General features: G+C 42.1%; 2 protein-coding genes across 2 annotated transcripts in view; both read right to left on the minus strand.

The window, feature by feature from the left end:
* TPT1 (tumor protein, translationally-controlled 1) overlaps positions 1 to 22,604 on the minus strand; it is a 302,395-nt gene that overhangs the window by 63,166 nt on the left and 216,625 nt on the right. The window lies entirely within an intron of this gene.
* TSC22D1 (TSC22 domain family member 1) overlaps positions 1 to 22,604 on the minus strand; it is an 82,149-nt gene that overhangs the window by 30,762 nt on the left and 28,783 nt on the right. The window lies entirely within an intron of this gene.

The following is a 22,604-nucleotide window of genomic DNA, read 5'->3' on the forward strand; positions in this document are numbered from 1 at the left end:
TTTACTCACCATTCTTGAAAAGAGAGCCTGGGAGAAAAGGATCAGAGCAGCAGTGGCTGACCTGTTCTCTTAGAACTGCTGGCACAAATAAGAAATTATGGTGGCAGGGCTACAGGACAAAGCAAGGGGCCACTGCAGTCCTGTTCCAATGGCTGCCCTCAAGGATCACATTCCTCTCCCACCTTACTGTCACCCACCACAACTGCCTTCTTCACTATCCAACAGCTTTTCTAACTAAACTGAGCAGGAGGAAGCTGGGAATGAAGGAGGATAGCCTCTTCTGCTCAGCCTGTTTAGAAGAAGCAGTGGGCAATAGGCCAGATGCAGCAGTTGTGATAATGGGAGAGGGATCTCAAACCATGCTCACAGACATTTGAGATTTAAAATTAATAATTCAAATAGGGGGCAAGTCACATACCCCTAGGTATACCCACATACCCCTAGGTCCCAGGCTCCACATACCCCTGCCTACTGAAATAGCTCTTCCTGTGTCTTGGATCTGTGATGCTAGCCTCTTCTGTGTGACATGGAAAAACAGACTCCACCATGTTTCTGAATTCACAGAGGGGAGTAGCAATACAGATCAGATGGAACAAACCACTCCCATCCACCCTTCAGTGGGCTTGGGCAGGTCTTTGATTTTCCCATAAAGAGTTCAAAAAGGATCACAAACAATGGAATGTTTTCTAGCCTCCCATATAAAATCATATCATGTTGTGCGTTGGCTATTACAAGTGAAAAGTTATCCTACCCTATAGCAGAGGTAAACTTATTTCTGGTGACACATACTTGTGTTTGGCACTGAAGTCAGTTTGTTTTAGTTTGTTTTTATGAGAAACAGCCACTGAAATTTTCTCGTCATTAGCTCCCATTAAAACAAAACAGAACAGCCTAAAACTGTCAATTAGGGATGAACCAATTAGGGATGAACCAACTTATTCTACTGATGGACAGCATTGTTTTCACAGTTTCTCCCCTATTAATGTTGCCAAGTCACCCGCAGTTTAATGAGGTGACCCTATCAAAGCTTGGAGTGGGAACAACAGAGTAAAACCAAGTCAGCAGAGTAGAGGTGCTTTCAGAATTCAGAGCTTCTAACACCACTGGGGGAAAATAAGACCTTTTGTTGAAAGTTAAAGGGAGCCAACTAGTAGAACAATTCTTTCAAATATATGTTGGTCAATCAATATACATGAACCTAACCATGGCCCTCACTTCCAAGTCATAAAGATGTCTCCAGAAGCAAAGAACTGCATTTATAACAGTGGCAAAATGCTCTCCGTAATCAGCCATTTGGATAAACTGGGAGGTAGAGGCACAGCACAAAACGAGAGAGAAAGTTTGAAAGAAATAAGCCTCAAATTCGCTTTGGCACATCTCTTCTGAAACACCTATCTATTCAGCATCTATTCAGTTTGCATCAAAATGGTCTGAGGCAGTTTTAAAATGGAAAAAAACCAAGCAAGTACAAAAACTACACTGCAAGCCTTCTGACTGTTAATTAAACATGTTAAGTCGTGGTGATGCATGAGGCGACACTAACTTCTGGAAGCTGCTGCAGGGAGGGAGAAAGGTGAGGGGATTACAACTCCTTCAAAGCATACAGTTTCAAAGACAGTTATAAACACATACTAGTTACAAAATCGTACAGGCTTATGCTTGAAAAAGTTAACACAGAAGATACTCTAAAGTAGATAGGGTATACTTAAGGACATACAGTGGGCCCGCCATATCTGTGGATTTCATTATCTGCAGCTGGAAGGCCTCAAAGGACCTCCTGGGTGCAACTGGAAGGCACAGCCCCCACCCCCATGGATTTCATTATCTGTGCAATTCAGTAGACGTAAGGGGTCCTGGAATGAATGCCCTACAGATATTGAGGAACCACTATACCTGAAGCTACCTTATACCAAGTTATTTAGACTAAGTCCCTTGGCTGGCAACAGCTTTCCAGGATTCAGTTCAGTCTGTCCAAGTCCTGTTACCTAAGATACCTTTAAACTGGAGATGGTAGGGGCCGTTTGCATGCAAAGCATGTGCTCTCCCAGAGTTAATGGGCTGTCATCAGCCAGTATGTTTGCCATAGCTATACCACTGATAAACTACTGTTTACTGCAGTAAGCATGTGATATATTAAGGCATATGTGAGTCTAGGTGGTCGGTTGTCATGCACTAGAGAGCCATGATCAGGGTTCCCCAGTACATGCCAACTGTGCATTTACATACACCAATTTACTCTTCATATTTTCTATGCCTATTGCAGGAAAACGGTACACACTGATGTAATCATCCCAAACAATTGCTGAATTAATGATGGCATGATGCCAGTATAACAGGGCCTATTTCTCTTAGTACATAAGAATAATTTTTAACTTAAGAATCCAACTGTGTGTGTGTGTGTGTGTGTGTGTGTAGAGAGAGAGACTTTTCTATCAAACCTCTCATCATGACAGAACACTAATATCAGTTTACTGATATTAAATATTAGAGACTGGGTTTTGGCAGAGGCATGATTTTGTCAACATGGAACATTTCCTGGCTCTCCCCACCACTCAATTATATCTGAGTGATTACAAAATAATGCAGATTCAGATGGATATTTTGGGACAGTTATTCAAAGGTCATATCCTTCTGAACAAGAAAAAAAAAATAGTTGTCAGGGAGAGAAGGAGAACAGTGTGAGGAGGAAAATGGAGGTCATTGCAATGAGTCTTGCATATACTTCCTCCAAAAATAAATGCATTAGTTCCAGAACATACAGAACACCTATTGGAACTTGAGTCAGGAATGGCAGTGCCATGTCTTCATAAATCAAACCTGAATCCAGTGGCATAGCTAAGGGGGTGCAGGGGGTAGCTGTTGCACCAGGCAACAAGCTTAAGGGGGGCAACAAGCTGAGCTTGACATTAGTAGCCAAAATTGTGAAAAAATTGGTATGTACAAATACCATTATGTTATATATCATTGGAAAGGTAATTCAATGCAGAATGCAATAAAACAAACCCCATTGGAATATCGGCATTCTATCAAACGTTATGGTCAATTAACCAGAAAATGAAAACACAAGTGCCTTATAGAACAAAAAGTGGATTTCTTAACTCAAAACTGACATATGAGACCAACTGTCCTCAGAGCCAATGAGATGTTATTATGACACAGGGTGGAACCAATAAGGTGTTATTATGAGTCAGCTATCATTTCCATGTATCATAATACAGCTACTTCTGCTAACTGGTAAAGAGGCACTTTTTCAAATGGTGCTCTTCTTATATTTAGCAGGGAGAAAATAACCATCCCATTTCACCCCAGCACAGTGTCTCCAACCAATAAGGGGGACACTTTTATTTACTTAATTAAATTTGATTTTGTCCTGGAGGGGGGCTACAAAATCTCTTTGATCCCAGATAGTATATAGATGCCTTAGCTATGCCACTGGCTGGGGGAGGTGGCAGAGCAAGTGGGTGGTGAGCAGCTGAGGGAAGGAGGCAGCTTTTTCCTCCATTTTCAGTTTTTTAAAAGCCCGGTTGCGATGTCACTTTTGGTTGTGACATCACTTCCAGGGCATCATTTTGAGCTCTGCACCGGGCAACACCTCCAGTTGCTACTGCCTGAATCTCTCTTGCATATATTTGACATGACAGTGCTCACTCTATTTGATACCTATTAACAGGGATGGTCTCTCAGACATGGTGAAAATAAAGCTTCTCTTAAATGACTGTTCACCTGAGAAAAATGGAGGCCGTTTTGAAGTTTGTGTTGGACGTGACAAACAAAATTGTGGTACAGGATAGTGCTTTAAAGTTCCTTAGTGGTTTGGAAATAGCTAGCTAAATTTAATGTAAATTGTTAGGCAACGTATGAAGAATATTCTAGGTTTTAGATTTAATTTACCTTTTTCTTCTATTTTATGTTTTGCTGTAATTAAGGAAAACTTTTTAGGATTTATTTAACTGTCACCTGATATTGCTGTAAGAGACTTATCTTTCCAGCAATGCTTTTCGCTGGGTTGTTGTTTTAGGGATGTATGCCAATAAACGTTACTCCGATTCTGAAACAAACCTTGCTATTATATAGTATGCACACACTTGTATATCACCTGCCCAAGATGGTTCATGTTACCTTTTATTACAGTATGGACAAAGTATCACCCTTCTGAGTTTGTCTCAAGTAGCTCCCATCTCACTTTATGTTCACTAACAATGCACATTAGAATTTTCTCTCTATCCCAGCTTTTCCTCCTGTCCAGGCTCTATTTGTTTTCCTGTTCAGAAACTGCAATTAATGCAGAATGCAGTGGCGCATGAGATGATGGGAGCGAACCTGTTTGACTCTGACGGACTGCTTCTCCCCTATACGCACTGGTTGTTGGTTCATTTCCAAGAACAATTCAAAGTGCTGGTTTTCACCTTTATGTCTTAGGACCAAAGTATCTCAAGGACACATTCTTCTATATGAGATTGCTAGCCCCATGAGGATATCCAAGACCCTTCCAGTAGGTGCCACCAGTCTCTGAGGCTGGACTGGTGGAGACAAGGGGAAGGGCCTGCTCTGTAGCTGCACCAGAACTATGGAACTCCTCTATTGAATTAGGAACTGAACCCTTCCTATTAGCCTCCCAGCAGTGACTCAAGAGTTTTTATTTTAATTCCAGATTGCTTTTACTCTTTGAAAATTGCTAGTCTTGCTGTTATATTATTATTGTTGTAACTTTTATACTGATTATATGTATTGTTTTAAATTTTGGTTGATTATTAGCCACCATGGTTCTCTATTTTAAAGAGAAAGGCAGGATATAAATGAGTTAAAATAAAAAAATCTGTTTGCCTCCATGACTCCGGGTACAGCAAAAAGAATAAAGGATGTTTAGAAGTACCCAGGGATGGAACTTGAGTCAGGTGGCTCGTCAGCTTTGTGAAAATCGGCATTTTCCACTGACTCATGTACAGTCGAGTCAGCTGCGCGATGACTTGGGAATTGACTCGAGACTAAAGACACTAACTCTGCGCAGGGACCGAGTGCAGACTCGAGTCTGTCTGTGCTAGCGTACTTTTTTGCGGTGTGAAATATCTCATGGGGCCATTATTCAGACCGGGTGAGCAGCAGGGAAGTTCCAGCCAGGAGGGAGGTTCCAGCCAGGAGACAAAGAAGGGTCACTGTTTGCTTTTGCATCCAAGCAAAGGGGGGGGGGGAGAAGGAGGCAGGAACAGGTTCTTTTCTATCTCTGAAGGAACTATTTTCCTGTTTGTGTTTCTTTAAAAACACAACTGGCAGCAACAGGAAAAGAACTGTCCCCTCCCTTACTTTGGGGTATCATGAAACACACAGTACGTGCCAGGTCTGATGGATACAGCACACTTATATTTTATTCAAATATAACTACTTCTTTTCAGACAAGTCATCATATTGTTTTTATCTTTTTATAAGCAACTCTGCTGGTTGTTTCTGTCTGTACAGGCCAGTCTCAGAAGGTGGGCCTCGCCACATGTGTTTTTTCTTAGGAGGGAGCTCAGGGGAAGGGAGGGGTGCCACTATCAAGAGAGTGACAGGCCAGGGGAGATATGGTTGGGGGGGGGGGTTGGACAGGTTATTACAGGAGAAGGAGAATCCATCATAGGCAGATCATCTCTCCTTCTGGTCCTTCCCCCAATTCTCGGATGCCTGGTGGACTTGACAGTGAGCCCCTGGAACTGAAGCTACTGATTTTGCATGCCAGGTCAATGAATAACAAAACCTGCATCATCCGGGATTTAATCCTGGATGTAAAAGCCAACCTGGTATGTATTACGGAGACCTGGTTGGACATGGCAGGAGGAGTTAGTCTCTCTGAACTTTGTCCACCAGGTTTCCAGGTGTTGTAGCAGCCAAGATTGCAGGGACGGGGAGGGGGAGTTGCAATGGTCTATCGTGAGTACATCTCCCTTACCAGGTGCCCTGTTCAGCAGTTTGCTGGGTTCGAGTGCCTGCAAGTTGTGTTGAGAGGGCTGGACAGGATTGGGATTCTGTTGGTGTACTGCCTGCCCTGCTGCCCAACGGTCTCCCTGCCTGAGCTGACCGGGGTGATCTTGGGGGTAGCATTGGTGGGGGACTTCATGCCGAGGCCCCTGCAGCAGGTGCAGCTCAGGATTTCATGGCCACCATGACAACCATGGGCCTGTCCCAGAAAATCTTGGCCGAAACACATACTGCAGGACACGTGCTGGACCTGGTGTTTAAAGCTGGGCACGGGGGTAGTGATCTGGATGTAGAGGAGGTTAAGATCACTCCGTTGTCATGGACAGATCGCTTCCTGGTAAGATTTAGGCTTGTTGCAGTTTCTTACCTTCGCAGAGGCGGGGGACCGCATTCACTGTTTTGCGGTGGTTCTGCTCCTACTTGGAGGATCAGTCCCAGATGGTGGTACTGGGCCTGTTCTGACACCCTGGCCTTTGAGGTGTGGGGTGCCACAGGGTTCAATTCTGTCCCCCATGCTATTTAACATCTACATGAAACCACTGGGAGAGATCATCCGGGGGTTTCGAGTGGCGTGCCATCAATACACTGATGACACCCAGCTCTATCTCTCCTTTCCTCCAGACTCCAGGGTGGCGGTTGAGGTACTGGAGCGCTGTCTGCAGGCAGTGAGGATCTGGATGGGGGCTAACAAGCTGAAATTAAATCCGGATAAGACAGAGGCTCTCCTGGTTTGGAAATCCTCAATGTAGGTGCTGGAGTATCAGCACTCCCCCTGAAGGAGCAGGTCCGCAGCTTGGAGGTCCACCTGGACTCAACAGCTGCTCCTGGATTCCCAGGTGGTGGCTGTCGCTAGGGGGGCCTTTGCTCAGCTTTGGCTGGTGCGCCAGCTGTGGCCGTACTTGGATCGTGCAGACCTGGCCACGGTGATCCATGCCATGGTGACATTGAGGCTAGATTATTGTAACTCGCTCTACGTGGGGCTGCCCTTGAAGACAGTTCAGAAACTGCAACTAGTGCAGAATGCGGTGGCCCATGTAGTTACTGAAGATAGGCGGTTTGACTCTGTCAATCCGCTTCTCCGGCAGCTGCACTGGCTGCCCATTCGTTTCCGTGCCCAATTTAAGCTGCTGGTTTTGACCTTCAAAGCCCTATACTGCTCTGGGCCAGGGTATCTTAGAGATTGCCTACTCCCGTATAATCCGGCTTGTCCTCTTAGGTCATCAGAGAAGGCCTTTTTACAAGTTCCGCCGCCTAGGGATGTACGTGGGGTGGCGGCAAGAAATAGGGCCTTCTCAGTAGTGGCACCAACACTATGGAATTCCTTTCCCCTTGACTTAAGAACTGCTCCCTCTCTTGAAACTTTTCAACGAGGCCTGAAGACACTTCTGTTTAGACAAGCCTTCTGAATTCCTGGCCTTTTAAAAATCCTTTAATATCTTTTTAAATATCAGGCCTGTAGCATCTTGATACAGGCCTGATCCTTTTCTAATTTGCTGCGTTATGCTCTTTTACCTGACTACTTTTTTATCTGACTACTGTTTTTATGATATGTTATGTTTTTATCTGTTTTTAAATTTGTTTTAACCTTGTTCGTAAGCCGCCTTGAGTCCCTCCGGGGAGAAAGGCGGGGTGGTGGTGTTGTTGTTGTTATTATTATTATTATTTAATATTTAATATTTAATAATTAATAATAATAATAATATGGGATATATGTACTTCCAACTACTTTACTATGCAGCTGCTTCTGCAACTCCTATTTACCTAATGTATAGCACTGTTGTAAACAGATGAAAAGCTATTTAAGCTGTATCCTTACAGGACTACAGAAATTATGGGCAACATTACTTAAAAGAGGCTGACTACAACCAAGACACTTCCCCCAGACTCCCTCTTGCTTTATTCAGCAACAAAAGAATTTTCTGGGGTTGTCAAACTTTGCCTACTCACCAGCAATTCCTACAAATTTCAACAAGGATACTCTTAAAAAAGCACAACTATGTATTATATTGTAGCTGCAACCCAAGCTAAAAATGTAAGCCAACCAATGTGTTTCAAGCAGCTACTACTGCACTTTTTTTTGGTCTCCTGCATCATATTTTTGGCAAAGCCAACACATTGCAGAATGGGCAACATTTGAAATAGAAGTACTGGCAATAAGCCACACTGACCCAGAATTATTCTGTGGCCCATCGTGCATATCCTTTTACTCAAATACAGGCACATGAAGTTTGTAAGCACAAGCAAGCCCAAGAGTTGTAGCTTAATCATCACCTTGACAGAAATACCCAAGAAAATCTATTCCCATTAAATGCACCAGCACAAGCAATTTGCACATGCTTCTTTGAACAAAAAACTAAAGTAGAATTAAAATAAAATCAATATCAGAGGAGCAAACACAGTAACAGGCAAAAAGAGGAGCCAGATTACCCTCTAAGAAAGCAGATAAGAAGGTGCAGAAATTTGTGAAGTGAGAGATTATGAGTCTGATCAGATTTACCACACTAGGAAACAGCAAGTCCCACAGAAAGCACTGAGATTCATCTGACAGTGCACAGGAAGGCTGCAATCAGAATATATTTCAGAGGCTGATATGCAGATTAAACTGAAGGCACCAGATTCAATGGTGCATTTACAGAAGGCTACAACTGATTTATCTGTAGTCTCAAGAAAAAGAGATCAAATCTGTAGAGATAGGAAGATGAGGAAGAGAACTTAAGCAGTATCATTGATGGCTACAGATCATTATTTTTAAACACAGATTAAAGCTGCAGTCTTTTAACCATCACCTCTCAGCCACTAACTTAGCTCATACACCTTTGTGCTTAACTTGACAAGGTTAAAGCACAGAGCTAAAATTAACTGAGGATTACAACCTAACATCTCTCTTAGTCTATTCAGCACTAACTTGTTTAAACTGCACCCATTCAAACACGCACTTGTCAATCATATTCAATGCTGACATAAATACTGACATCTTTAACATTTTCAAAATGACACTTGACATTTTCTTCTTTGTTTTATCTAAACGGTTTGCAGTTCTAGTTCGAATTTTTCTTAATATACTAAAAAGAAATGGTTTATTTTATAAAGCATTGTGCATGTGTACACACATACAAAATTAGGTTTAGCACTAGTGAGAGAAGTCCATCATTACTTTTAGAAAAGCTGGCATATAGAAGTTTACTACTACTAAAGAGTTTAATTTTTTTCTTTAAAATCTACATAATTAACGCAGAGTCTAATTTTTTTCTTTAAAATCTACATAATTAATGCAGAGTCTGATGGTGTCTGGACTACATTAAAAGGAAAGTAGCCCAAGATCAACACAGTGGCCAGAAGACAGATAGGTCACTGTGAAGAAACAGACATGGTGAGGCTTGAGGAGTTAAGGGAAGGGTTTGATGATGAGAATCTCGAGAGAAAACAATTGTTGATACTAAATAAGAAATGCCTCTCCAGCAACACATACTGTTGTAGCAGGCACACAAAAAAGTAGGAAAGAAGACAAAGAGGTTGCCTGGCAGATGTAAGAGACTAAAGAAAAGGTCATATTTTATATGTTCCAAGAATGTATTATTCTAGGTTTCTCGAGTGGTATAGCAAATTCACCCTTTAATTTAGGTTGTGAGTCTTAAAGGTAATAGCATTTCAAATTCATGTATACTCTTAGCTCTTTGGATGAAAGACGATAAACCCAAACAAGAACCCCTTCCTACTTAATTCCTCCTATTGGTTTTGAAAATTTGGTCCCCTGCTCTTACATTTAACTGAAAGAAAACAATTTTCTCCTTCCTATTTCAATCATGTGCTCACTTCTATACCTTTTCCATAAGCACATGGTTCTTTTTTTACTCAAAGTTGAGATTTAAAAATTTTCCCTTAAAATGATACTAAAATTATGGGTGTACAGGTGAAGGACATAACAGTTATGCCACGTGCAAGATAAAGGGAGAAAAGGGTCAAGTATGTGCCTTTTTTTTCTTTCTAGATCAATCACAGGTAAACAATGAGGACTAATGTTCAGATGTGGGAGAGAAACTCAGGTTAAGAAGTTATACAGGGACAATTGAGGTCTTCTAGTTTGCTTGTTTGAGGACTACATTCTCTTACCTTACCATGTACAGGATAGGATGGGCAGGATTCCAAATTAAAAAAACACTCAGCATTTATCCAATATTCCTGGCTCTGTTCTGAGTCCTGTGCTATGCAACATTTTTATAAGTGACATAGATAATGGCTACAAGGAATGTTTATCAAATTTGCAGACAACATGAAGCTGGAAGGATACCCAGCACCTGGGAAGGCCAAATCAAGATTCAAAGTGATCTTGACAACCTACCTTTATCCCCAGGCCCATATACAAAGTAGATAAAGTTCAAAAGAGACAAATGCGAAGCCCAGCACACCAGTACTAAAAAAATCAAAGCACAAATACAGGATGCCAGTAGTATGTGTGAAAATTTGATCAAAAAGTTGAACATAAGCCAGTATGTGATACAGCTGCAAAAAAACTAATGCAATACTAGGATGCATTAGCAGACACATAAAGTCCATACTCAAAGTAATAGTTCTACTGTACTTTGCACTAATCAGGCTCCATTTGGAATATGGCATCGAATTTGGGGCATCAAAATTTTAGGGCATGGACATGCTGGTGCAGTTATGAAGGAGGACACCAAAGATGATGAAGGGTCCGGAAACTGAGTTCTGTAGGAATGGTTAAAAACTTTTAGCCTGAAGAATATAAAGGGAGATATGACAGCCGCCTTCAAGTATCTGAAGGGCTGTCATACAGAAGAATGGGATGGCTTTCTCTTGTGGATCATAGAACCAAAGGGTTGAAACTACAGGGAAGTCACAGTTTAGACTACAGATGAAAGAATTGTGTTAGAGCTATCCAACACATCTGCCTTGCACAGTAGTGTGCTCTCCCTCATTGGAAATTTTCAAGCAGAGGCTGGATAGCCACCTGTCAGGGATACTAGAGCAGTTGCCTGCATTGAGCTGGAAGTTCGCTACATGACTTCTAGGGACCTTTCCAACCCTTAACATTCTGATTTCTGATCCAACTAATCCACATGCATCCTGGGCTAGTTTGCATTTAGGATCAAGCCCGTTTCCATGCTGTACCACTTCAGTCTGCAGTGGAAGCCTCACATGATAATGCTTCTCCATTTCTTTTATTCCCTCCCCCCAAATACCTCTTCCCTACACACTAAAAGTTAGGTCTCAGGGAGATGACTAAACTAACAGCATCCAGGGTATCTTGAGTAAAAGGGAGAAGAGCCCTCAGCATAGAGAGAAATCAAAGATGTAGAATGCTTCTATAGGTAGAGGCGTAATTTTTTGGTGATGATTAAATAAAAGCACATACCACCACTTTCTGCACACAAAAAAACACACCCAAATCTACAAATAGACTGGGAAATCGGCAAAAAATAAAAAATGGGCTGAACTGTGAAGGGTGCATGGATAATGATTATGGCTGCATTTGCTGACACTATACCACTTATCACCCACCTAGTATACTTTTAAAGTGATTATAATTTATATAATTTATAAAAATGCACCCTTGGAATAAGTACACATAAAACCACTTTCTGCACTTTTCTTCCTTGGGAGAAAACAAAATCTGCAAAAAAAAGTCAAAGAACACCTCTATCTATAAGGGAACCATTCTCTAAGCCACTGAGACAAAAAATACCAGGAATCTGAATTTTAGAAGTTTAAAAAGCAGATTCAAGTCAACCAATAGAAAAAAAAAACCCCAGAGTACAAGCCAAACCAACATCATACTACTTCTGGCTCCCAACACAACCCTCTACTTTGGATGAGAGGTGGAAGGTACGGATGCTTGCAAGAGAGAACAAAACAATCTGCAATCTCCATGAAAGTACAGCCAGCTCTCACCTGTTCTTGCAGTTCCACTCCATTCTCACCTTTATCACGCTCACCCTCACCTTGGAGGGAAGAGAGGTGGAAGATCAAAAGAACTTCGCTCAGTCTGAGATTTACCACCTAGCCTGGTAGGAAATGACATGCAGAACAACATACACTTGCTCTGCTGCTGAAGCTTTGCAAAAGTGACAATTACCTTTAGCAGTGACTTGCTGTTCACTGGTGAACACAGTACTCCTTCCACCCCCCCCCCCACCATACATTAGTGTTGCTAGCAACATCTCAGGCAACAAGATGAAATACCTAGGAGGGGAGGCTCCTTCACACCTAGACAGGTGGAACAGTGGTTGCTGCTCCAAGCATTCATTAGCAGCAGCAATTACTAGAGGTACAAAGAAATTGCAATTGTAAGAGACTCCTGCTCCACAAGGGGCCTGAGACAGTTGCAAGGAAAATAACATACACCTTAGAAGTTAGCACATACCAATGTGGAGCTATAGTTTCTCTCAATATACTGCCATTCATAAAATGGAAATAGTGACCTCTTAAGCTTCTGGGCCATTGGGAGAAAAGAGTCAAGATTGCAAACCACATGTATTGAAAGAGCTGGATTAACATTATTGTTCATTCAAATTATTGAAAAAAATGGTAGAAAAATGACCATAATGACATTTCCTTACACTCTTCATGCCCGTCTTTAGAAAAAACATGGGATCTTGACAGAGGCAGTCTTCCTATGCAACACACTAAGGAGCCCATCCGAGCTGGTGGATTGTAGACATCAATGACAGGTAAAATTATACAGATCTGACAAGTTCTTGGCAATAAGGTCTAGCTTAGTTTCTACATCAGAAAGGTGTGCCAGAAGGAGGGGGCTGGGATAATCACCATGGTATAAGGATACTTGCCACCAAGGTGTTTTAAAATGGTTTACACCACCTCATAATCGCTGAATAATGCAGCATTAGAATGTTAATGCACAATGCATATATACGTTTCTACATGAATGCATTTCTTCTGGGACAAAATTATGCATACAGACATTTGAGTCTTTATGCATAATGGCAGAGAGCTGGTGTGTAATAAAATCACAGCATGCTAAGCTAGTATTTTCTACCGATTGGCTGATATCCAATTCCTAGCCACAGCAACATTCTAGCCTGCTATAAGAATTAGAAACGTCCTCAGATTGCAGAGTTTGGAGCACCTGGCTAGAAGGGTGTTAAGAGGCACTGTGTTGCAGTGGCTACAGTCCTCCTTGGAGGGTAGGATACAGAAGGTGAAGCTGGTAGACTCCTATTTGATTACAGTGTCCTGCAAGGTTCTATCTTGTTCCGCATGCCTTTCAATAATATACATGAAACAGGAAGCAGACATCTGTCATACAGTCCATCCATGATCTGCTGTGAAGGTAGATCTGATTGGTTTAATAATAAAGGAAGTACACCTGATTTATCTTCAAGTCATGACTGTGGGAGTCAAGAGGTAATTTCTCTGCAGATTTCTTCTTCATTGCACAAGCTTCTGCTAGCATGCTGCTGATGTCCATACACTAACAATTTTTTCTCATCCTCCAACTTTACTTTTCTCCCATCCCTCCAAGAACTCAATTTGTGCATCGAAAATAGTTTGTGACATGAAAAATCATAAATACCATTAATTCTTACGTAATTTCTTCTAGCTGGTGTAACACGGCAAAAAAAGTCAACAATTTCTCATTTTTAACTGCAACCATGACATAGTGCTGCCCTTAATTTCATCAATACATAGCTAGGGATGATACAAAGCTTAAGGCTCTAGCAGTGAAATTATGTGTTGAAGTGGACTGAAGGTGAAAATCAAATACTTGTTTTACAAGCTAAAAACAAATTTTGAATAAAGAATGACTGTTACGAATTCCCCAAAAATTGAAGTCTGAAGCAGAGATGCAGTGGTCAATTGGGCAGTCATTCCAAGCAGGTGATGGTAGACAAAGGATTCTAGCACACAGCACATAAGAATGTACGGGTGCTGCTTCACATACTTTCCAAGTTAATGAAATCCAGCAATCCAGCAATTTTTTTACCTTGGTATTAGTACATGCTTTGGAGTTTGGTTGAAACTGGCACTGTCTTCTTGCTATAGATGATTCTTGTTCCACCCATATACAGTGGCCCATGGCTAGAGACGCTGCACTATACTCATAGTAATTCTCCTTGATACTTGGGTCAATGCAATATGGATCATTAACAAAAGATCAACACTCTTGTGTCTCTTCAGATTATATAAACAAAAGATCAGTAGTTTGGGGTAAAAACATGACTGTAAACACTTCTTTTGAGATAACCTCTCCATGTAAAGTTAACACCATTCATTTTATCTTGATCTTCAGCAAGAGACATGGCAAGTCTCTGGATCAGGGGTAGGCAATCTACGGACCACGGATTGGCTCCGGCCCACCACCAGAAATAATCAGGCCCATAGTTCCAAAAAGATATATCTATCTGGCCATGGAGGTTATAAAAAGAATTCAAGTTTGTAATTCTATCTCTGCAAAGCTTACAGTGTAAGCAGACCAAGGGCAGAAGTTTCCATTGAGCATTATTCTCAGTCTAGGCATGCATCTCTCCACTCGGTCTCTTTTTTTCTTAGCTGTATGGCCTAATTGGGAGGCTTGCGCAAATGTATCAGACACACGAGCATTTACACTATTGAACAACTCAATGTCTGGCCCCTAGGCAGGGAAGTCTTTTATCACTTTTATATACCACTTTTCTTCCAATGATGAGGCCTTTGAGGAGGCCTCCATGAGTGACACCCAACTGCAGGATGCATCATATGTCCCATTGGCACCGCTATGCCAGTGCTGGAAAGAGGTTAGGATTGTGCTCTCAATCTTGCTGCACCCAGCCTGCACCCCAACTCGCTCAATGGGGCTACTCAGGTCTGGGCCAGCTAAATTGCTGCTGAGTAGCCCCTTATAGCGCTTTCAGGCATAGGAAGTGGGCTCGGATGCGGCAGGACTGAACCATATTCCTCCCTACTTCTGGAATATCCTCCCTGTACAGCATTTACCTGCCCCAACAGCCTTTAGGCTGGATGCAGCATGAGCGGGGATGGCGCAGGGCTTATCAATGAGCAGCGCTGCTTACTCTGGCAGCGGTTTACTCTCAGGGTGTCAAAAAGCCCTATATAGCACTTTTATGACACCCACTGGCAGCACTGCGCCAGTGCTCAATGTGCTTAAGTCTAGGCTGCCCATTCTGATTAACTTATCTCATTGATTTCAGTGGTGATTAAGTCATAACTAAGGTTCTTAGGAGCCAGCCCTTTATTTTTAGTGGAGAAGGTAGTGACCATTTCTTTAGTCCTGTGAAGGCAGACATTTACAGTCTCTCCAGAATGCATGGAGGCTGCTTAAAACAACAGTAATAGAGGCCCAGCAGAGGTGTATACCGCAAAGAAAGAAGGGTTCCACTAAATCCAGGAGAGTGCCCGCATGGCTAACCAGCCAAGTTAGAGAGGCTGTGAAGGGCAAGGAAGCTTCCTTCCGTAAATGGAAGTCTTGCCCTGATGAAGAGAATAAAAAGGAACATAAACTGTGGCAAAAGAAATGTAAGAAGGTGATAGGGGAGGCCAAGCGAGACTATGAGGAACGCATGGCCAGCAACATTAAGGGGAATAATAAAAGCTTCTTCAAATATGTTAGAAGCAGGAAACCCGCCAGAGAAGCGGTTGGCCCTCTGGATGGTGAGGGAGGGAAAGGGGAGATAAAAGGAGACTTAGAGATGGCAGAGAAATTAAATGAGTTCTTTGCATCTGTCTTCACGGCAGAAGACCTCGGGCAGATACCGCTGCCCGAACGGCCCCTCCTGACTGAGGAGTTAAGTCAGATAGAGGTTAAAAGAGAAGATGTTTCAGACCTCATTGATAAATTAAAGATCAATAAGTCACCGGGCCCTGATGGCATACACCCAAGGGTTATTAAGGAATTGAAGAATGAAGTTGCAGATCTCTTGACTAAGGTATGCAACTTGTCCCTCAAAACGGCCACAGTGCCAGAAGATTGGAGGATAGCAAATGTCACGCCTATTTTTAAAAAGGGAAAGAGGGGGGACCCGGGAAACTATAGGCCGGTCAGCCTAACATCCATACCGGGTAAGATGGTGGAATGCCTCATCAAAGATAGGATCTCAAAACACATAGACAAACAGGCCTTGCTGAGGGAGAGTCAGCATGGTTTCTGTAAGGGTAAGTCTTGCCTCACAAACCTTATAGAATTCTTTGAAAAGGTCAACAGGCATGTGGATGCGGGAGAACCCGTGGACATTATATATCTGGACTTTCAGAAGGCGTTTGACACGGTCCCTCACCAAAGGCTACTGAAAAAACTCCACAGTCAGGGAATTAGAGGACAGGTCCTCTCGTGGATTGAGAACTGGTTGGAGGCCAGGAAGCAGAGAGTGGGTGTCAATGGGCAATTTTCACAATGGAGAGAGGTGAAAAGCGGTGTGCCCCAAGGATCTGTCCTGGGACCGGTGCTTTTCAACCTCTTCATAAATGACCTGGAGACAGGGTTGAGCAGTGAAGTGGCTAAGTTTGCAGACGACACCAAACTTTTCCGAGTGGTAAAGACCAGAGGTGATTGTGAGGAGCTCCAGAAGGATCTCTCCAGACTGGCAGAATGGGCAGCAAAATGGCAGATGCGCTTCAATGTCAGTAAGTGTAAAGTCATGCACATTGGGGCAAAAAATCAAAACTTTAGATATAGGCTGATGGGTTCTGAGCTGTCTGTGACAGATCAGGAGAGAGATCTTGGGGTGGTGGTGGACAGGTCGATGAAAGTGTCGACACAATGTGCGGCGGCAGTGAAGAAGGCCAATTCTATGCTTGGGATCATTAGGAAGGGTATTGAGAACAAAACGGTTAGTATTATAATGCCGTTGTACAAATCGATGGTAAGGCCACACCTGGAGTATTGTGTCCAGTTCTGGTCGCCGCATCTCAAAAAAGACATAGTGGAAATGGAAAAGGTGCAAAAGAGAGCGACTAAGATGATTACGGGGCTGGGGCACCTTCCTTATGAGGAAAGGCTACGGCGTTTGGGCCTCTTCAGCCTAGAAAAGAGACGCTTGAGGGGGGACATGATTGAGACATACAAAATCATGCAGGGGATGGACAGAGTGGATAGGGAGATGCTCTTTACACTCTCACATAATACCAGAACCAGGGGACATCCACTAAAATTGAGTGTTGGGCGGGTTAGGACAGACAAAAGAAAATATTTCTTTACTCAGCGCGTGGTCGGTCTGTGGAACTCCTTGCCACAGGATGTGGTGCTGGCGTCTAGCCTAGACGCCTTTAAAAGGGGATTGGACGAGTTTCTGGAGGAAAAATCCATTATGGGGTACAAGCCATGATGTGTATGCGCAACCTCCTGATTTTAGGAATGGGTTAAGTCAGAATACCAGATGTAGGGGAGAGCACCAGGATGAGGTCTCTTGTTATCTGGTGTGCTCCCTGGGGCATTTGGTGGGCCGCTGTGAGATACAGGAAGCTGGACTAGATGGGCCTATGGCCTGATCCAGTGGGGCTGTTCTTATGTTCTTATGTTCTTATGTTCTTAAATTAAATGGGGATTAAAAAAATGACAAGTTGTTTAAAACTCATTTTAGTATACTCATCAACCAATACAGCCATTACAATGTAAAATATTGTTTTGTGTGTTGCATTTCATTGTATTAATCTTTTCTGTTCTTTGATATTTCCTATTGTGAGCTACAATGTTGGAGAAGACTTGAGAGTCCTCTGGACTGCAAGGAGATCAAATCAGTCAATTCTACAGGAAATCAGCCCTCATTGTTCATTGGAAGGACAGATGCTGAAGCTGAAGCTGAAATACTTTGGTCATCTAATGAGAAGGGATGACCATAGAAAAAACCCTGATGCTGGGAGCAATTGAAGGCAAAAGGGAGGGGACAGCAGAGGATGAGATGGTTAGATAGTGTAACGGAGGCAATGAACATGAAACTGGACAAACTCCGGAAGTTAGTGGTAGACAGGGGGGCCTGGCGTACTGTGGTCCACGGGGTCACAAAGAGTCAGACATGACTTAACAACAAAATTGTGAGCCACTTGAAAAGATCAATTGTTCAGAACGGTGAAAAACATACAAATGACAAACTGTGTATGTATAGTATGTGTTATCACTTGGCATGTGTTCTGATGGCCAAGAGCATTGCTAAGGACTACTGATTGCTGGCTTTGCCGAGAGATGACCATTATCAAGAGGGTTCAGTGACTACGGTTGTGGGATGAGGCTGCTAAAGGAATCTTTACTCTTTCCACCTGAGAGGACGCTATGGTACAGCAGATGCTCTGAATGTGTCAGGGTCTAGTATCAATCCCAGGCACCTTCAGAAAACAGATTCCTGATAGTGGGGCTTGAAAATACCTTGGCTTGAGACCTTGACAGCTATTGCAAGTTGGAATTCCTAGGAGGATCCACCAAGCAGTCCACAAGTACAAAGCGTGGTCGGTCTGTGGAACTCCTTGCCACAGGATGTGGTGCTGGCGTCTAGCCTAGACGCCTTTAAAAGGGGATTGGACGAGTTTCTGGAGGAAAAATCCATTATGGGGTACAAGCCATGATGTGTATGCGCAACCTCCTGATTATAGGAATGGGTTAAGTCAGAATGCCAGATGTAGGGGAGGGCACCAGGATGAGGTCTCTTGTTATCTGGTGTGCTCCCTGGGGCATTTGGTGGGCCGCTGTGAGATACAGGAAGCTGGACTAGATGGGCCTATGGCCTGATCCAGTGGGGCTGTTCTTATGTTATGTTCTTATGTACAGCCTTTTTCCTTTTCCAGTCATTTACAGTGATTGGACCAACAAAACCAAATCATTTCAGGAAAAATACTGTAAATATCTGTACTAAAATCATGTCTGCCTGTGGAAACTTCACAAGCTACACTTCCAATAATCCAATACGCTTCAGGCATGTTTACCTGAAGACCTAGAGAGGTTTGAAATAACTCAAAGTTTAGCACAGATATATCCGAGGGGTGAGTTTAAATATGAAATAACTAACTTCCACTTTTATGTGGCATTTTTAAGGATCCATAAAAACATCAACCTCACAACCAATGTGTTGATAAAACTCTATTGTCTTTATCTAGCAATCAGAGACCAGAAGCAGAAATTGTGGCCCTGAACCAGCTTCTGCAAACTTTGATTAAATTGATAAGTTCTAGCAGAATAAAGCTGATGATGTCGTTGCAGAATGTTAAGTGATAAATGCCCCTAACAGAGAGCTACTTGCAAATTCTTGTAGAACCAATATGGCTCCTTGTACACATAAGCAACAGCAGTGGCTGGGAACCCCTTTATTAGCTACATTTAATACTCTAATATTATTTTCTTTGAAAGCCAGAACTTTGCTACCATAATTCATGTATGTGTTATAATACACTCTATGCACCCTTGAGGATGCTTTGTAGGTATTAGCTAGTGCAGAATATTCAACCTACCTGTTTGCTTCTAGGGCTAGTCCAAGGTGCTCAGTTCAACCTTTAAGACTTTTCATGACATGTGCATCTCAGTGATTGCTACTCCAAATTGAAAATCTACCACTCACCCCCAACAACCAATCTCCCCTTTGTTGAGACTTCTTGGGGAGTCCCTGTTTAATATTTTCCCTATCAAGGAAGTTAACAAGAAAACTCAGAGAGGGTTTCCAGAGGACCTCTTCCTTCACTCTGCAAGACTTTACTTACTACTCTTGCTTTTCGCTCTTCCTTCAAGAAGTGTTTCCCATGCAGTCTCCCATCCAGACAGCTGTAGCAGCAGAACCAGAAATATACCTTCAGAGCATTTTGTTACCTTGTTTTACTATTATGAAATATTTTGTTTTTTGTACAAAGTAAAAATAGTGACAAACATTTTGAATAATAGAAATATGAATGAGGGCCCATCTTATCCAACTTTCTAGCACTGATGCAGCTGTAATGCAGCCCTGAGCTAAGGGAACAAAATACTTTCATCTTGAGGAGGCCTCTATGATTGACTTCCACTGCAGGATGCAGCACATGCCCCATTGGCATGACTGCATCAGCACTGGAAAGTTGCATAGGACTGGGCCCTGAAATGCTAACATACAGAGACTAAACTTGGCAGGTAATTAGGAAAGGATAAAAGGGCATAGGCAAGGTAGGAAAAGCCCAAATAGAGTATTTCCTGCTCTTTTAGTTAGCTAATATTTATGTACTGAAATTTTACTTCCAATTTAAAATTTAGTTTCAAATTCCCTTTGTGGCATAAAAGTTCATACAATTTGCTAAAAATAACGGAATTTGAAAATAGTTCTGAGTTTTTTCTAACCTGCCTACTGATTTCTGAGCACCAAGTAAATATTGTTATGCTGTCAAGCTTACCTGTAGAACAGGGGTGCTCGATAGGTGGATCGCGATCTACCGGTAGATCGCGAGGCAAAATTAGTAGATCGCGGAGTGCCGACCCCCCCTTCAGGTGCCTCTGGGAGGAAACGCCGGGAGTAAGCCCCATTGTACTCAATGGGGCTTACTCCCAGGTAAGTGTGGCTAGGATTGCAGCCTCACAGCCTAATCCTAGGCATGTCTACTTAGGAGTAAGTCCTGTTATACTCAGTGGGGCTCAAGGTACACCAACATACATTGTACACATAAATGTTATATGTTATGATGGCGCGAACATTGTAAAAAAAACTCTGGTAGATCTCCGGGCCTTGCTGGGTTTCAAAGTAGCTCTCGAGCCAAAAAAGTGTGAACACTCCTGCTGTAGAACCATGATTATCATTATTCTGAGGAACACAGAGAAAAAACTGCAAGCAACATATGACTTAAGAGAAGACACATCAGGTACTCCTCGTACAAAGAATACACTGCACTACAGTATCTTGTTTCCATGAGACTTATTGGCCCACTCTGTCTCATACTCACTCCTGGTTGCCAAATACATTGCACAGATTTTATCTGTATTTACTGCTTCAAGATGAGGTTTGTATTAGATATCCAACTTCCAACTCAAGTTGAAAAATGGGTTGATCTTGGGAGACTGAAACCTATCTCTGCAGCAGGTTTTGGTAAGTCTCTCTGATGCTAGCCATTTGAAGAAGCCCTGATCATTACTGCACCTGCACAGTACATTCAGAGAGCCATGTAGAATTATGCCGTCTCAGCAAACCAGGTTAAGAGACACATTTAAATGGTGGTTCTCTGAGATTTAGCAAGGGGAAAGCAACTGATTTGCTTTAGCAAGGGGAAAGCATCCCTGTTCACTGCAGCATAGCATCTTTTCCAGTGGCTCCTTTTTTTTTTTTAGGACTGTAATCCCCTTTGGAACTTATTCTGCAAATTGCTTTGCGAACTTTCTGTCAAAAAGCAGTTTATAAACATCAAACAACAATGAGACTGCAGCTGATACCTGTTGCATCTTAGCTATAGTACAAATGGAGGAAGAACGTTCAAGATCTTGCAAAGCCTGGATGACCCCCCAATGATTCCTGGGGCTGGTGCAGTTGGGAGGTTTCAGAAATCACAGTTGAAACTATTCTTGAAAGAGAATCACCAAAATCTTTACCATCTACAAATCCTAGTTAAGGACAGAGTAACTAAGGCAGCAGAAGCTTGTTAAAATTCAAAATAGAAAAAAAATTGCAGACAAATAGTGGAGTAAATTAAGGCACAGAAAATTGAACACTACATCAGGCTGAAATTTTGAATTAAAAAAATTCAAGATGTTAAAAAACAGGTCACTGATCTCTCTAAAGAAAAAATTCAGACATTTGAAATTTCAGGGAACACCATATCTTAGACAAGCACTTAAAATTTCCCCAAGACATCAAGTACTGTACACACTCTTCATGGGGAAGAAAATGATTGCGTTCCACAATTGTACCTTGTATTAGGTGCTAGTAACAATAAGAATGCCAAAATTATTTAGGGCAGGAAAGACTTTTCTTTACAGTTCCAGTGCATCTGTCACAGTCAACATTAGAGTATTTGTTCTGCTGATTTATTCTTACCAAGGAGACAAGGCTAACCACCTTATCTGTGGGAGAAAATTAAGGTGGCCTTCTCTGAAATTTTCTCCAGAGAGATCTGACAGACCAATACCCATACAGAAAAGGTGTGTTGATACTTTTGGATTCTATTACATATCTGGATCTTAAGTTATTAGAATCCAGCTGTCCTGGAATGTCTTCTGCATTTTCAATTTATTTCAATGCTATTATGTTTTTATGGATGTGATTCACTGTATTTTATTGCTCTAAGTCATCTTGAGAATAAGTTATCAAAAAAAATGCACCTTTTTTAAAAAACCCTAAACCCTTTTTTAAAAACAGCCAAAATTCTGATAAAAATAATCAGACCCTTAGATGAACTCTTCAGATCTCATTGAAGTTGAACTGGTTTCAAAGTGGGGGAATCTTTCAATACCCAATTCTCAAGAAGTCAGACTAAAGATATGGCTCTTTCACATGATTTTTTCTAAGGTACTGATCTGTCTTTGCAATTATTTGATAAACCAGAAGTTTGCAACTAACCCCAAGCCTTGCCTTACCAGATCTGCAGGTCTAATAATTGCACACATAAAGTAATAATTGACTGCATGAAGAGCTCTAAAATGTTGGAAATCTTGTGTATAACAGGTGGTACAATGAATTGTCCTCTTAGCCTCTCTTCCTCAAGTGCTACTTATCCTTCATGTAAAGTACAAAGTATTCTGCAAGGGCACA

This window comes from Tiliqua scincoides, chromosome 3, assembly GCF_035046505.1.
Source record: "Tiliqua scincoides isolate rTilSci1 chromosome 3, rTilSci1.hap2, whole genome shotgun sequence".
NCBI classification, from domain to species: domain Eukaryota; kingdom Metazoa; phylum Chordata; class Lepidosauria; order Squamata; family Scincidae; genus Tiliqua; species Tiliqua scincoides.